Source organism: Stegostoma tigrinum, chromosome 1, assembly GCF_030684315.1.
Source record: "Stegostoma tigrinum isolate sSteTig4 chromosome 1, sSteTig4.hap1, whole genome shotgun sequence".
Taxonomy (NCBI): domain Eukaryota; kingdom Metazoa; phylum Chordata; class Chondrichthyes; order Orectolobiformes; family Stegostomatidae; genus Stegostoma; species Stegostoma tigrinum.
In genome coordinates this window covers 4,471,751-4,489,441 of record NC_081354.1, presented here as the reverse complement: position 1 = coordinate 4,489,441, position 17,691 = coordinate 4,471,751, and the positions used below count along the sequence as shown (strand labels likewise).

Here is a 17,691-nt window from a genome sequence, read left to right as displayed (position 1 = left end):
ACTCCATTTGCCACTCCTTGGTGCATTGACCCATCTGTTCAAGATCTAGTTGTACTCTGGGATAACCTTCTTCGCTGTCCACCTCACCACCAACTTTGGTGTCATCTGCAATCATATCAATCATTCCTCCAACATTCACGTCCAAATCGTTTATATAAGTGATAAAAAGCAGTGGACCCAGCACCAATCCTTGCAGCACACCACTCATCACAGGGCTCAAAACCGAGAAAAAGGTGAGAGGGGAAAGATACAAAAGGGACCTAAGGGGTAACTTTTTCACGCAGAGGGTGGTGTGTGTATGGAATGAGATGCCAGAGGAAGTGGTGAAGGCTGGTACAATTATACCATTTAAAAGGAGTCTGGCTGGGTATATGAATAGGAAGGGTGTAATGGGATATGGGACCAAATGCTGACAAGTGGGACTAGCTTAATTTGGGATATCTGAGTGGCTTGGATGAGCTGGATTGCAGGAACTGTTTCCATGCTGTGGAAATCTATGACTCTATGAGTTGGAGGATATACAGTATGGAGCTATGTGCCACTTTGACTGATGGGTATGTTTCAGACTTTGAGTTGTTACTTTACTAATGCGTTGGACAGCTGTTGCAAGTTTGGCACAAGTCCCAGGGGATTAGCTTGGAGAACGTTTCAGTCTAAATTGGATTGGAAGTAATGTTGTCTTCATTTCATTTGACACTGAGCAGTCTGTTGCCAACATTTCACACAATAATGCAATGTCAGTTCAGGTTTGTGCAGTGTCTTAGTGATGCAGTTTACACTAAAAGCAGAAAAAATGTCTAATTAGAATTAAATAAAATGACAATGAGAGAATGTAATAAATTGTGACAGACATTGTTACGTTGAATACATAGAAGAGAATACATTGAAAAATGAATCAAGGTATGAAAATTCTCGCACTGTGGAATATATGTGCTGATATTTTCTAATATTCACTACCAACAGAATCTCGATCATCACTGCACGCTCATGAATAGCTGCATTGGGAAACGTAATTACCGTTTCTTCTTCATTTTACTGCTGTCCTTGGTGCTGTTTAACCTGTTAATACTTGGATTCTGCACGACCTATATGTTTTTGAACAATCAGGAGGACTATACAATGGAAAAGATCTTCACGTATCCTTTTATTGAAAGTTTAAAATGGAAGTTACGTGAGAGCATGTAGCAATCTGGAGAACTTTGATGCAGTCATTTCCAGTGTACTAGAACACACGTTGCATGATTATTGGATTGTATATTTGTGATTGTGTAAAATTTCACAGAAACAGGGTATTAAGCCCAACTGGCCTAACTTGGAGTTTATGCTCCATGTGAACCTCCACCCATGTTCTGCTTTCTCACCTATCAAAATGTATCCCCATCCCTCGTTCTCTCATGTACTTTTCCAGCTTCTCCTTAAATATACCTCTGTTATTTGCCTCAATCAAGTATCAGGGAGCAAGTTTACTCCATTCTTACTGCTCTCTTGGTGAAGATATTTTTCCTGAATTCTCTACTGGATTCATTAGTAACTATCCTGTGGAAAGAAGATGTTTTCCCTTCTGGAAGAATCTATAACTAGAGCGACAAAAACCGGGGAACTGTGGATGCTGAAAATCTGAAACAAAAATAGAAAGTTCTGGAGAAACACAGCAGGTCTGGCAGCATCTTTGGAGAGAAAAACAAGGTTAACATTTCAGGTCCTTGCTTAAAAAGAAGCAGTTACCCATGTCAAATGGAGATAAGGAGAACAATTATTTTCCCCCAGAGTTCATACATCTTTGGAGCTCTCTTCCTCACAATGTACTGGAAACAGAGTCTTTGAAGATATTGAAGGCTGAGGTCGCTAGGTCGAGGTTGATTAGCAATGGATTGAAAGGTTATCAAGGGTAGATAAGAATACGGAGAAATCAGATAAGCAATGATGTTATTGAATGGCACTGCAAGCCCAAGAGACCATCTGATCTACTCCTGGTCTTAAATTGTACATTTGTATGTATGTACCTTATACTTACTGCCCTAGAAGGGGCAACATTTTCTGTACGCCTAGCATGATACTTTTTCAGAGTCTGAAATGCCTGCTTTTGCTCCTGTTTCTCTGTCTACAGATGTTGCCAGACCTGCTGAGTTTTTCTAACATTCTCTGAGCTAGTTTCAGATTTTCAGCATCCACTGTATTTTGCTTTTATTCTGTATGTCCTAAGAACCTTTTCATAATTTTAAAGACCTCTATTACGCTATTATTTAAGTTTTTTTTTTATTTTCTCCTGAATATTTTCTAGAGAATAGAGCTCTCACCTGTTACATCTTTACTGATAGTTATAACCTCTTTGTACCAGTATCACCTTCACCAATGTTTCTATATCCATTTTGATGCTGGAGAAGGCAGGTAAGGCTGTCTAGCTATGAGGAAATAGAATTATTATACAACACTTGGATACAGTTGTGAGGATAAATGGGAATGAATAATTATGTTGACAATTTTTTTCATGATGTTTTTCATTACTGGTGCCTCCTGACACGAGACATCTTACATTTCAAAAACCCTTATGGAGGGACCTTCCCAAATAAGGGGTCCCAGCAAAACATTCTTTGAATTAAGGAATGAGAAACAGGGAAGTCATCCAGCTTCACACTTTGTTATCTTGGAACCTCCACCAGACTGTGTTCCAATCAGATACAGATAAAACATTCTATACTCAAATCATTTACAGTCTGTTGGCTAGCTTCATTCTGTTTATGCTTCTGTTTCTTACACACTGCTTCGTCCTGTTTATCATTGCCCCAAGCCACTGGAGAGATCTGCTGCCCAATTCAGAGCAGTGGGTACTTGAGTAATAGCAGCTTGCAAATTTAATGTAAATGGAAATTTTAACCTTCCATGGGGCAATTTCTTTAGAAGGAGGAGGCTAGATGTAAGGGAAGTAACACTGTCTGAGCAATTGAATTGCTGGTTTTCTAACCCTCAACAGAAGCTGCATTAACAAAATGAGTGCAGATGCATCATGCTAGGCCTGGTCAATGTGGACACTGCAGTGCATTTTCCCATCGTATGGATTCTTAATAGCATTGATCATGGGGGATGTCTGATGCATTTGTGACATCTGATTTACTTTGGATCTCTGGCTATACCATTGAAGGATGTTTAGATTTTAACAGGCTGCATTGCTTAGTGGAATCGGCCACACTGATTACAGTAAGCAAAGCTGGGACTTTACCAATGTCAGTGAAAGAAAAGTGTTGACCAACTTCAGCAGCAATTGTATCAAATTTCTCATCCATTCCCAGCCCTTCATGTCACCACTACCATACAAAAAAAAAGAATACAATGGAGACATTCTTTGCAATCCTTGAGCATGAGGAAATACTCCCACTTGCCTGGAAGAATGCAGTTCCAAAAACACTCAAGCAGCTCAACATTATTCAGAACAATGCAACCCACATGATTGGCACATGCTCCACGACCTTCAACATTCACTCCCATCACTGTGTGCCATCTACAAGATGCACAACAGACACTCACCAAAGATCCTTAGCAAAATCTTCAATTATTTCCATCTAGAAGGACAAGGGCAGCAGATATATGTCAATTTCACCATCTGCAAGTTCCTCTCCGAGCCATTCACCATCCTCACTTGGAAATGTATCACTGTTCCTTCACCATTGCTGGGTCAGAATTCTGGAATTCCCTCCCTAACAGCATTGTGGATCTACTCACAGCACATAGACTGCTGCAACTCAAGAAGCCAGCTCACCATCACCTTCTCAAGGGCCAGTAGGGAAGGGCAGTAAATGCTGACCCAGCCAGTGACATCCAGGACCCACGAGTGAATAAAAAAATGTTGGTGGAGGAAGGAAACTTGGGCTGTGGTCCTGATTCTTGAGGCTTAGTAGTCTGCTCTGTGTTTCAAAGTGAAGTGGTCCATTGTGGCTTGAGAGATATATTGCCGTATTGCAAATATTTGGGAGTAGTAAAATTGACACTTCTAACCTAGAATTTTTTTTTAAATTTGCAAGTGTCTAGTTTTTGGTTGATTCTATTTCCATCCAGCTTACTTTATTGGTGTTCTGAGTTCTGTAGTTGTGAGGAAGGGTCACCGGACCCAAAACGTTAACTCTAATTTCTCTTCACAGATGCTGCCAGACGTACCGAACTCTTATGGAAATTTCTGTTTTTGTTTATTAGTGGTTGATTTCTATGTTATTGGTTTGTGATATTTGATAATGAATCTGAATACTGTCTCAGTTACATGTACATTGACTATTGTGCTGGTCTATTAACTGCTGCAGCCTATATGTCAAAAAAAATTGCTCTTCCTTAACAAAGTCTCTTCAGGCTCATTCTTCTCTGCTTGTCTGGAATTATTTCCTTTCCTATTAATTACTTTTTTATTTTTCATTGTTTCCTCGTGTCTTCAGGAAAAACCACCTATGAGCAGGTAAAACCAAAAGTTGAACAGTTGAGTGAGTCAAAGGAATGCACAAATGTAGATTTGCATGCAACAACAGCTTGCATTTAAATAGCAGCTTTAAACCTAGCAAAACATTCCAAGGCATTTCACAGCAGCATTATCAAACTAAGTTTCACACCAAGCTGCACGAGGAACTATTAGTCCCAAAGCATGAAGAGGTAGCATGAGGAGTGTCAGGAGAGGAGAGGTTTAAGATGAAAATTCCAGAGTCTAGGGTCCAAGCAGCTAAAGGTGTGACCACTAGTGATGGAGTGATTCAAACCAGGGATGCCTAAGAGACCAGGTGAGGTGGTATACTGAAATCCCAGAGATTTGTTAGACTGGAAGAAATTATAAAGAGGAGTGAGGTCATACTGGGGTTTGTCAAGGCGAGAACTTAAAATGGACTACAAGCATTGTTGTCAAATTTGCTGGTAGCACAATGATGGATAGGAAGAAAAGTAAGGTGTGAAGAGGATGTAGAGAGGCTACAAAAATACTGATAAATAAGTGAGTGGGCAACTATCTAGGAAATGGTGTATAATGTGGTAATATGTATAATAATCCATTTGGCAGAAAGAATAATAAAAAGCATATTATGTAGAGATTGAGAGGTTGAAGAACTCCGACATGCAGAGAAATCTGCGTGTCCTGGTACATGAATCACAAAAGGTTAGTAAACAGGTACAGCAAGTAATTAAGACAGCTAATAGAATGTTATAATTTATTGTGAGGGGAATTGGATACAAAAATAGAGGTTATCAGGGCACTGGTGAGGTCGCATCTGGAATACTGTGTATAATGTTGGTCACTTTATTTGAGGAAGGTGATAAAAACATTGGATGCATGAGGGGGTTTCCCAGACTAAGACCTGGAAATGGGTCGATTATCTTGCGGAGAAAGGATAAGCTTCTATCAACTAGAGTTTAGAAGAGGAAGAGATGACTTGCTTGAAATATGTGAGATTTGACAAACTGATGTGGAAAAGATGTTTCCTCTTGTGGGAGAATCAAGAACAAAGGATCGCTGTTTAAAAACAACGGGTCACCCATTTAAAACAGAGATGAGGTGGAACTTCTTACAGAGAGTCATAAGTCTTTGTAATTCTGTTCCTCAAAAGACAGTGGAAGCAGAATCTTTGAATACTATTAAGGCAGAGGTGGATGAGTTCCTGTTGAGGTGTAACGTCGTGGTGGTAGGCAGGAATGTGAATTTCAGGTTACAGTATTGATTACTAAATGGTGAAGCAGGCTTGAGGGGAGATTGCCTACTCTTGCTCCTTGTTCCTAAGTTTATATCACAGCATGGCGACAGATATACATGATATGCTTCTGTCAGATAGGTTATAACTTGGTGATTGAGTCATAATGCGGACAAGATTAATTGGCACTGTTATTTGAGAACAAGCTTCTGTCTCTCAACCTCATTGTGTCACTGTGTCTCTTGCTGCACTCGGCCTCTTACATTTATTTTCTCAAAGTATCTTTTCCATTTCACTGCTCCTTCCTCTTTCCCCGTGGAATTGAGTTTTCCACATTTCATTCTCTTTCCCCCTTGCATTCCCTCATATTTTCCTCCTTTTTATCCCTTGTCTTTTCATGTGATGTATCTTTCTCACTTTTAACACTTATTTCACTGTCTGCGGAATGTCACAGTCTCTCAGCAAATGCTCTTTAAAACCAACTATCAAGATGCAGTGGGAAAGAGGCCGATCTTCCCAGCTATTTGAATGCATGAAGGAAAACAGCAGTAAAGTCATATCTCAATGCATGGGCATGGGTTGAGATTTCACATCTTGCACCACATCTTTTTGTCCATTAACACTGCCTAGCTTTTTCATTGAGGCATTAATGTCTCTTAAATTTATTGAAATGAGAGAAAACACTGTCACCATAAAGTGATAGATGACATTAATTAATTAAACTGGACGTGCAATCAAATCATAATAAAGAACTTTTTGCTGCTCAAATGAAGAGTTTGATTTTCACTTCACTACCTTATCCTGCTTGGTTAACAATTTGAATGTCGTTATTGACAGTATATCGGTGTATACAGGTCAAAGACAAGCCCTTTTAGTGAAGGATGTCTGAAGAACTTCAGTTTGATGTTGCTGAGTCCTCTGCCTCCAAGGTAAGTTCTGTTTTGAACAAGAAATGAGTGATGATCAGTTTTATTTGTGGATTGTTATGATTTGAATGGATGATAATTTTTAACAACTAGCAGACTCAAAGCCATGTGGTTAACTTATAATGAAGAAGAGGATAATGATGGTGATCAGAGCAATGTTTTTAAAAGTTATATGTGTGCTTTTCAGAGCTTGATGCTCAGTGCACCCTGTGCAAGACTGAAGTACAGGTTATTTCGTACACAAAATGTGAAAACAAATTTTAAACATTATCCTTTTAAAATAGCAAATACAGTAATGAATGAATATTAGGTGATGGAAACCCATATTAAGAATTCAACTAATTGTTATTTTTATTGGCAAAAAAAATCATATGGACCACAGCCATCTCTGTCCCTGAATTCTCCATGCGCAATCTCATTAAGTATTACACATCATTATGTATTCTTTGCTAGGGCCTAGACATCCATTACTCTTTTGAAACACCTGAGACCCTGCTCTATAGCCTGTTCTGTCTTTGTGATCTCTTTTATCAATTTCACTATATTTATGCAGTAAGTTAGGAGATTTCAATTGCTTGCAGCTTCAGTTATTGAAACTTTTAAAAAGTTTGGATGATTGACAATTTTATAGCTTTGTAATTAGAAAAAAGTTATTAACATTGTGGGAAATTTTAATGATTTTGATTTAAAAAGCGTTTATTTTTACATGTACAGCGGCATTATGAGAGGCACTGCTTCTTTTCAATGTGTTATGAATGAATGGTGGTGGAAGTGCCATTGTTAGCATGAAGGGACTTAAAAGGCCATAATGGTTTGTTGGGGGCCATTGGCAGCATGAATGGGACATTGGAAGTGTGTGTGGAGGGTTAAGAGGATGTTAAGGATAAGCGTTGAAGGGTCATTCAGTATTTTATTCTGAAGTCCCAGGGCACTGGGTTAGGCCTCTTAAATAGCCCACCAGTACACCCAGCAGCTGCTGTAGCTGACTCCAAACTTTTCTTAGTTTGTCTGCTCCAACTGCTACCCGTGCCCTCTGCCCCTCTTTCCCCCAAGCCAATGGACCCTGCTTTTCCAGAGGTGGGTGTGAAAAGCTATCAATATGAAGGATACATTTCCAGCTCTGAGAAGCTGTTTAGCCCTGGTTAGGGAATCTAGAACATGGGACCGCAGCCTCGGGACCAGGTGAGGATCATTTTGCGCTGAGGTCAGCAGGAATTACCTACCTCAAAGGCTTGTGAATTGCTGTAACTCTTTATCCTAGAGAATCTATTACTTGTTTTTTGAGGACAAGTTACAGTTTTGCAGCCTATCTGTCTCTCAGTCTCACTGTGTCTCATGTTCCACAGCCTCTCTTTGATTTTACTGAAGGCTGAGATAAACAGACTTTTTTCTACCTCTAGACTTTTTTTTTGTCCCTCAGGGAATCGAGGGATATGGAGAAAGATGGGAAAGTGGAGTTGATATTGAAGATATTTCACAGTACAGCAGGCTTGAAAAGATTGGTCTTCTTCCACTCCTGTCTGTTCTGTTTCTCAGACTCGGTGGCTGATTGCTGCTTCTAATCATCGTTAACTTCTTCATCAATGAGTGACCTCATTGGAACTGTTCACCGATGACTCCATTCATTCCGAACTCTCAGTTAATACAACAGGCCATGCCCATTTGCAGCAAGACCTGGTCATTATCCAGGACTGCGCTAATAAATGATAACAGCCAGGAAATAACCATCTGTACAAGAGAAATCCTAACTATCCCCCCTTGACATTCAGGGGCATTTTCGGTGAATTGCACCCACCATTTAGGGCGTCATGATGGTTCAGTGGTTTGATTCCAGCCTCGGGTGACTGACTGTGTGGAGTTTGCACATTCTCCCCATGTCTGTGTGAGTTTCCTTCGGGAGCTCCGGTTTCCTCCCATAGTTCAAAGATGTGCAGGTTGGGTGGATTTGCCATGCTAAATTGCCCATAATGTCCAGGGATTTTCAGGCTAGGTGATTTAGGCATAGGAAATGCAGGGTTACAAGACTAGCTTGGGGGAGCGGGATGCTTTGTGGAGGATCCGTGTGAGCTCAATGGGCTGAATGGCTTGCTTCCACACTGTATGGATTCTACGATTCTATGGTCAACAACTGTGGTACCAGGGTGGGTTGTCGGGACTGAAGAATGAGCATAACTAGCTCTTAACTGCTGCAAAGTCAGCGTCCATTGATAGCCCTATGTAAATGGACTCAATGGTGTCTCCACATGGGATACTCTCTAACCAGAGCCATATCTCACACACAGTTGTATTCACGTCCTCCGACCTGAATGTGGCTCTTGCTAAAGACAGTTCTCTTGTTTGTGTTGTGGGTGTCATGTTTGACTAAAATGAAACTTTTGTGACCAAAGCTGTCTACTGCATCAGATGTAGAACTGGATGAACACAGTAGGACAGGCAGCATCAGAGGAGCAGGAAAGCTGACATTTTGGGTCTGGCCCCTTCATCAGAAAGTTCTGAAGAAGGGTCCAGGCCCAAAAAGTCAGCTTTCCTGCTCCTCTGATGCTGTCTGGCCTGCTGTATTCATCCTGCTCTACACCTTGCTATCTCAGATTCCGGCATTGGCAGCTCCTACTATCTCTGCCGACTTGATCAGCAGCCCATCCATCTGCTTAAACCTTCGCCCACTTGCTGACTGGTCACAGCAGAATGTACCATCTCCAGGCTGCCCTGCTTGCTGAGCACATCCTAAATGTGATGCTCCATTCCAACACCAACTTCCTCTGGAAAGGCCTGGCAGACAATTCAGTGAGATCAAACTGTCACGTTAGTTTTTATGCTGAGAACAGAGGGTCCAAGATTACTTTTTCTAAGGAATTAGGGATGAGGCTGACAAGAGGGAAGATGGTGGTGTAGTGGGAATATCATTAGACTAGTAATCCCAAAGGCCCAAGCAAATGTTGTGAAAGCAGTGGTTCAAATCCCATCACAGTGAAGTTTGGAATTTAATGAATAAATCTGGAATTAAAAAGGTCATCCCAGTAATAGTGTGTTAAATTAACATTCATTGTCATAACAAAAGCCCCATTGGGTCGCTAATGACCTTTAAGGAAAGAAATCTGTTGCTCTTACCTGGTCTGTCCTACCTGTAACTCCAGACCCACAGCAATGTGGGTGGCTCCAAACTCGCTTTGAAATAACCAAGCAACGCACTGAGTTCAAAGATGTTGAGGGATGGGCAACAAATGCTGGCCTCGTCAGTGACGCCCACACACTATGAAACAATAAGGAAAAATTGCTAAATGTGTCAGCAATATCAATATTTGGGGAAATAAGGAACTAAAATAAATAAAGGCTCTGGTTTTATCTGTTGAGATATTGATCTGATTGTGGAGAATGACAAGTCAATTCACTTTATAACTTCTATTTTCATTGCAGCCGTGTGAAGTCTGTCAAGAAAACCCAAAAAATAAATCATCACCAGGAACAAATCCCATTGTCTGTTGTAGCTCCGTCTGGTGCTCCTCCCGCAGACCAACCTCACTTGACTCTCAACAGTACAATGATTCGCTCCTTTGCTACCCCAGCAACTGTAAGTACCCTGACCAAACACTCGTGTAATTTCTCAAATTATCTACTCTGTGCTAACTAGCCTCTCTAACTGTTTCACTGGAGCTGTCTTCCATAGCCCAGCCTCTGTCGTTTCCCTGACAGTCTCTTGGTCTGTAATTGTACTGAGCACTACTTTTCCCTGAAACTGCTCCAAGCTCCCCGCTCCTCCCCTGTGACTGACTCAATTCTCAACTCCCAGGTACAGCAGTGACCACCCCTTCCAGTGTAGCCTTCCCGACTAACTGTTCCTTCAGCTATACTTCCAAAGATCTATTGAAAGCCATCGGTGGCCAGCCTTGTTCTAACTGTCCAGAATAGCCCATATGATCCAGCTGATCCAACTTGGTTGCGATCATTCATTGTTCCTGACTGTTAACTCCATTCTCATTACATTTTCTCCTCCCTCTATAGAAGTTAACCATAGCAGACAATTTTGTAATTCATTGACTTAATATGACAGTTGAGGTTTCCTGACATCAGCTCAGATTTGCCCAGTCTTATAACAGAGAAAAAATGGTCCCAAAATATTTAACAGATCCCAGGAGGATGAAATAGAACCAGAGGAGGAATGGTTAGGAGTGCTGTTAGAAAAAAATTCAGAGAGGTGGGTTTTGAGGCCAAGGGAGAGCGCATGAGTGCTCTGGAAGGATTTAAAATTGTGTGATAGGTGTTTTAAACACATGTACCCCATCAACAACATAAAGCAGTGATTCTTAATTCCACTTCTAATAAACCTGTATCAACCTTTAATGGAAAAGCATAGCTCAGAGGAACTAACTATTAACCATGGGTATTCACCTGATGTTGCAGATCCATCAACATATTGTCACAATGGCTTAACACCTCACTATCAGTAAGTTCAGTTAGCGGAGCACCCACTGCTAACTTCCCATGGTGACACAACACTAAGTACCTTGCGTCCCAGTCACAAAGGGATCCTTCTTCCCTCATGGCCTCTCGAAGGATGTGGTGGTGGTTGAGGGCGTATAGTTGAGAGATGGAGAGGGTGTTTGCTCTAATTTTCCACTGAGGCCTCCAGTAGCTGTTGACTTGCTTCACTTCCAGTTCCCAGCTTTCTAACCAGCTGGCAATGGTCTGCAATATTCGCAGCCTTGGGTCTTAAGTGTTGAGCCACCAGTCTGGAGGTCTGCTCCAGTTGTTGGCTGCTGTCCTGCTCTCTCTCAATTGCTCGGTCTATGAGGCTTCTCCAGCTATGGGGTGCTGCCTGTTGCTGTGACTAATATCCAATAGTTGCATGTCTGCTCCAGTTCCTGTTCTACTCAAGTAATGACATTCTGCGTCTTTTTGTTTGACCTTTTGGTCATGGCCACTGGTTCCACCACAACTCCATTCCTCTACCTGCACCCTATGTCCCTCCTTACCCCCAGCTTGCCAAGAAACTGTGAAGGAAGGGATTTTAACATGCTCTTCTCCCCTGTCAGAGGACCATGGTAGCTGAAGACAGTGATTTTCTGATACCTTTGCAGGGTGTGTGTGCGAGCTGATTGACTAGTCTGTCTGTTCCAGCTGAGCCTCAGCCACACCATGTAAAAATGCCCTTTGCAGTGTTATGCTCCTTTTCCATTCACAACAACTGAAATGAGCCCATGCGCAGCTTCCAGAGCAGCTTGGTGTTCATTAGTACAAGTGATCAAGTGATAACTTCACTCGCACTTTTTTTAACAGCTTTCCAGGAGCAAAGACCAAACAAAAGCTGACACTGAGCCACGTAACAAGATATTAGGCCCAGGACACTGAGACCTTGGACACTGGGGAGGAAAGAGGCAAAGAGGTTTAGGAGAGAATCTAAAACTTCAGGTCCTTACAGCTAAAGGTATGGCCAGCATGGTGGGTCAGTGAAAGCTGAGGGATGGCCAAGAGTGTAGAATCAGGTTGCAGAGATTGTAAGTGAGTTTTAATAGTCCAAAAAAGGAGATTTTTGTCAGTTTTGAGGCCACTTAAGAACATTTCAGTTTTCTTTTGCTTCCTAGCCTTTTATAACTTTTCACGTCCATTATTTTTTGATTTGCCTGCAGCACCAAACTGTACCTAATTGGCAACCATATTGCAATGAACAACGATGAAGTTTAAGAGTTTGGCTGTGAAATGGTGCCACGCAGATGAAGCTGTACAAGAGGACCTCGTTCCCCAGGTGCCAGCACGCTCACACACTTGTCTGCCAAAACAAGGCTTGGCTGTCCCTGTCTGCAGAAGACTTGACCCCAACTTTGGAGAGAGATTGTAACAGTAGGTTGGATGCACTTACTTATCTGCTGGTAGAGCCAGCTAAAATGTCTTATGATTTGCAGCATTTACACTTTATGTAATACTCCCACAAAAGAATTTAGGCTTGCTGAATGTGATCATTGGTTCCTTCACATGATGCTGCTACTAATGATCCATTGGTCACACACAGTTATCACCAAGTTATCTGATTGGCCATACACACATCATAGGAAATAGGAGCAGAAGTAGGCCATTCATCCCCTCAAGTCCATCCAACATCCTAGATCATGGCTTATTATCTCCCTCAAAGCCATATTTCTGAAAATCCCCAAATCCTCTAATGTCACTACAAATTACAAATCTATCCATCTGCATCTTGGACATAGTCAGTGACTGTGATCCCACAGTCCTCTGGGGTAGGAAATTCTAAAGATTCCCCACTCTCTGAGTGAAGAGGTTCCTCCTCAACTCAGTCCTAAATAACCTAGCTGTGTCCCTCAGTTCTACCACCCTGAACAGCCAGGGGAAACATCCATTCCTGCTTCTGATCAAAGAAAGGGAGATTGTGTTGACGAACTTCTTTTTGAGGATGTTATTTCTAGCAGAGATAAAGGAGATCCCCTGGGTGTGATGTATTTGGATTTTCAAGATTTTGATAACGCCCCACACAGTTTGGGTTAGTAAACCAAAAAATAAGAGCACATGGATTCGGGAGGGTTGCAGGGAGTGAGGTGCGGTAGTACACTGCTATGGACTCAGATTTGGTTAACAGACAGAAAACAGAGAATTGGAATAAACAGGTCACCTTGCAATTGCAGCCTGTTACCAGTGGGGTACTCAGACCCCAGTTATCACAATCCATCATAATAAGATGTGGGAATTAAATGTAACATTTCCAAATTTGTTGATGACTAAAAACTCAAAGAACCGAACAAAGTTCAATACAGCGCATGAACTGGACCTTTGGCCCACCAAGCCTGCCCTGATGCCTTTCTAAACTAAAAACCTTTTACTACCTCATGGTCGGTTTCCCTCTACTCCCTGTATGTTCAGGTGCCTATCCAGATGTATCTTAAACATCGCTGTTGTATCTACCTCCACTACCTCCTCTGATAGAACATTCCAGACACTTAACACCCTCTGTTGGGAAAAAAAAATTCCTTTCATATTTCCTTTAAACTTTCCCCTTTTACCTTAAACCCAGGAATTGACAATTAAACCCAGGAAAAGACAATTCTTATTATCTATTCTATCCATGCCACTAATAATTTTACTAACCTCTACCAGTTCATCCATCAGCCTCTGACATTCAATTGGAATCAAACCAAATTTATCCAATCTCCCCCCACCACCACCACCATAGCTAATACCCTCCATCCAGGCCACATCCTGATAAACCTTATCTGTGCCCTCTCCAAAAACTTTGCACTGTTCTGGTAGTGTGACAACTAGAACTGTACACAATAATTCACATGTGGCCTATAAAGCTACAACGTGACAGGGCAATTTTTATTTCTTCAAAGAATTCAAACAGATTCGACAGACATGACTACCTCCTCTTGACGAAGCTGTGCTAACTCAACCCCACTTCAGCATGCAATTCCAACTTCTCCTCAATCTCATCCTTACCAATGGACTCTAAAATTTTCCCCACAACCAGGCTAACAGGCCTAGTGTTTCCTATTGTCTGCCTCCTTGCCTTCTTAAGCAGGACTGTTACGTTAGCCATTTTCCAGTTTTTTGGCACTCTCCCTGACTTCAATGATTCCTGAAAGATCACCACCAATGTCTCTACAATCTCCTCAGCTACCTCCTTCACAGCTCTCAGGTTCTGGGTGATGTTTCCAGCTTCAGACCTTTCAGCATCCCCAGCTCCTTTTCCTTATTGATAGCCACCACTCTCTTTGTCCTCCTGATTCTCTTGAAGTTCCAGTACATTGCCGATGTCTTCCACTGTGAAAACTGACACAAAGTGCCCATTTAGTTCCTTTGTCATTTCTTTATTCCCTATTACTATTTGCCCAGCCTCATTTTTCCAATGTCCACTGTTTTTTCGAATATATTCACGGGATGAGGAGCATCGCTGGCTGGGCCAGTATTTATTTTCCATCCCTAATTGGCCAGAGGGCAGTTAAGAATCAACTACATCACTGTGGGCCTGGAGTCACATGTGGGCCAGACCAGGTAAGGAGGGCAGTTTCCTTCCCTAAAGGACATTAGCGAACCAGATGGGTTTTTCCAACAGTCGGTAACTGATTCATGGTCATATTAGACTCTTGCTTCCAGATATTTATTGAATTCACATTCTACCATCTGCTATGGTTTGATTCAAACCTGGGCCCCAGAACATTACCTGGGTCTCTAGATTAACAGCCCAGCAATAATACCACTAGGCAATCAACTGTTGCCTCTCTCTTTAGGTATCTAAAAATATTACCAGCTAGCTTACTCTCATCTTTCAACTCCTCCCCTTATTGTTTTTGTTCGTTATCCTCTGCTTGTTTTTAAAGGCTTTCCAATCCTCTGGCTTCCCACTAATCTTCACCACATTGGATTCTTTTTCTTTTGCTTTTATGCTATTCCCAACTGTTGTTGTCAACTATGGTTGCCTCATCCTCCCCTCAGTATGTTTCTTCTTCCTTGGGAGGAATTTCTGCTGTGCCTCCTGAATTAATGCCAGGAAGTCCCGCCATTGCTGCTCCACCATCTGTCCTGCTAGCGACCCTTCCAATCAATTTTGGCCAGCTCCTCCCTCATTCTTTCTACTTACCTTTACTTTGTGCATTGGCCCACAATTTACTGATTTACCAACATGGGAATGGCTGGAACCAAGTGAGGGAAGTTGATTTAAGTAATTGATAGTTGTGGAGCTTTACTCTTTCACAATTTTGACTGATTCCTGGGATGGTGGGCTGACGTACAGGAGAGGTTAAATTGGTCAGGATTATATTTGCCAGAAGAATGATGGGGGGAGATCTCAAAGAAACTGATAAAATTCTAACAGGATTAGACAGGGTCTCTGCAGGAAGGATGTTCCCAGTGACAGTGGAGTCCAGAACCAGGGGTTACACTCTAAAGATATGGGGTAGGCCATTTAGGACTGAGATGAGGAGGAATTTCTTCACCGAAGGAATGTGTTACTAAAGAAAGTAGTTGAGGCCAAATATTTGTATGTTTTCTGAGAAGCACTGTGACATGGGGGAAAACGTGGCAACAGGCTGTTGATTTGGATGTCAGCCATGATCATAATGGATGACAGAGCAGCTCGAAGGGCCAAATGGTCTATTCTTGTTTGTATTTTCTTTGTTTCTGTGTGGTGCACTCGTCTATAATGCCAAAATGACTCCTACACGTACACAGACAATGCCCATGATGTCAGCTGGGGAATAGGATAGGCTCAAGTGGAAGGTAGAGCTGCAAAATGAGGCCCTGCCTGTATTAGGACACTGTACCCAGAGGGCCAGGGCTCCTGCTGTGCCTGTTTCCCCAGCCCCCAAAGGCTACTAATGATCACGTTGCATCATTGTTTAAATATGTAAGGGCGGCCTACTGGTTATGGTGCAAGCTAACCCTCTGTACTTTACGACTGAGCTCAGGGGTGGGAGGGAAGGTGTTGGGGCCTAGACACCCTCCCTATATCGTATGCCCCTGCCCCACCACTCCAGTCTCCAAAAGACACCAGTGGGAGCAGGTAATACATAGCCCAATCTTTCAGGTCAACATCCTTTCACCTGAACTGAAACTACATTGACTGGAAATATTAACCCTTTTCCTAACTCCACAGAGGCTGCCTGACCTGCTGCACATTTTCAGCTTCTTCTGTTTTTAGATATTTTCTAATCAATCTGTTCAGAGATGTTATTATACAACTCTGGGATTGAACCTAGTGCTTCTGCCTCAGAGGTAGGGGCACTACCACTGCACTACAGAAACCTTGAGATCTGTTTCAATTACTTAGAACAGCGTAACTGGTCATTGGTTATCTAGCGTCAAACTTGCTGCACGCAGATTGGCTGTTGTCATTTCCATCATTTCAATAGTGAAAATATATATTTCATTACATGTGCTCCATAAATCCCAAGGTTTATAAAGAATGAAAACAAATTGTTTCATCCTCCTGGTGTAACTTTTACATGAAATTGACAGAGAGTAACAGGATTGACCAGTTTCAGCCCCTTTCCTTATCTTTTCTGTGCAATCTCCTGCAAAAATTAACACAGGAAGAAATCCTCATGAATTGTCAGAACTAAATCTGCTCTTGAAGAGGAACTCCAGGTGGGGATTTTGACTCTTCGAAACTCATGCAAGTGTCTATTTGAGAAACATGGCTGACTTTCGCTGATTTGTTTTCTTCCATGGGTATTGTATTAATGACTAGTACTAAGAGAGTAACCCCAATAATGTTGTTTATGTAAGAACTCATAATTTTAATATAAAAGCTCAGGAAATGATTGTCCTTGAATTCTGTCACTAAGTTTGTTTGAAGTTGAGACAACAAAGTGTAGAACTGGATGAATACAGCAGGCCAAGCAGCATCAGAGGAGCAAGAAAGCTGACATTTCGGGCCTAGACCCTTCTTCATAAAGGATGTTTACAGGTTTTATCAAAGGTATACAACCAGGTTTTGCATGTCGCCTTTTTAAGGAAGCGGTATTCTTCTTATCGTTTCTGTAGATTTGGAGGATTATTCAGCCTAGAGGGGTCTAGTGGGATTTGGCAGCTGTGAATTTCAGGGTCTGCATGAAGGCCCATTCCTTACTTGAATGATTTTTGATTCTTAGCCTGACAGCCTTTCCTGAGGCGCCCCTTCTCCTTTCCAGTAATTTTAGCACTCATTTTAAAAAGTGCACAAAAGAAATGTTAAAAATAATGATTTTAATGCTCACCTCATTGATCTTCAGAGTGCTGCTGGAAGCAGTGGCCTGGAGATTAATCTTCGGCTGCATTCTTAGCCAATAGCACCACTAGGAAGAACTGGTTCCAGCGGAGTGAGGAATCCCCAGGATTCACATGACGACAAATTATTGCTTATCTCCCAGGCAACCACTGTTGCATTTTCCTAAATGGAGACCTAAATAAGTTTGTGCTACTAGCAATTCCTCTTCCTGAATACTGTATCAAAGGCCATGAAATGTATACATCAGCTAATTTCACTAATGCATCCATCTTGATGGTTTGTGTTTAAGTTTTGATGCCGTTTATAGGCATTTCAATGACTTACAGTAACTAGGTAATAAATAGTTTGCTGTATTGTGTTACCGTGTGACTTGTGCCTTGTGTTTTCAAGTTCAGTTACAGAA

The 17,691-nt window shown here is 41.8% G+C and overlaps 1 long non-coding RNA gene across 1 annotated transcript; it reads right to left on the bottom strand.

Moving 5' to 3' along the window:
• Positions 1 to 4,177: 4,177 nt before the first annotated feature.
• Positions 4,178 to 17,360, bottom strand: LOC132210534 (uncharacterized). Its single transcript, XR_009446657.1, has 3 exons — positions 17,278 to 17,360; positions 9,686 to 9,827; positions 4,178 to 4,428 (listed from the first exon to the last, which is right to left on the bottom strand). It is a non-coding gene; the product is annotated as an uncharacterized LOC132210534 (long non-coding RNA).
• Between the last annotated feature and the right edge of the window lie 331 nt (positions 17,361 to 17,691).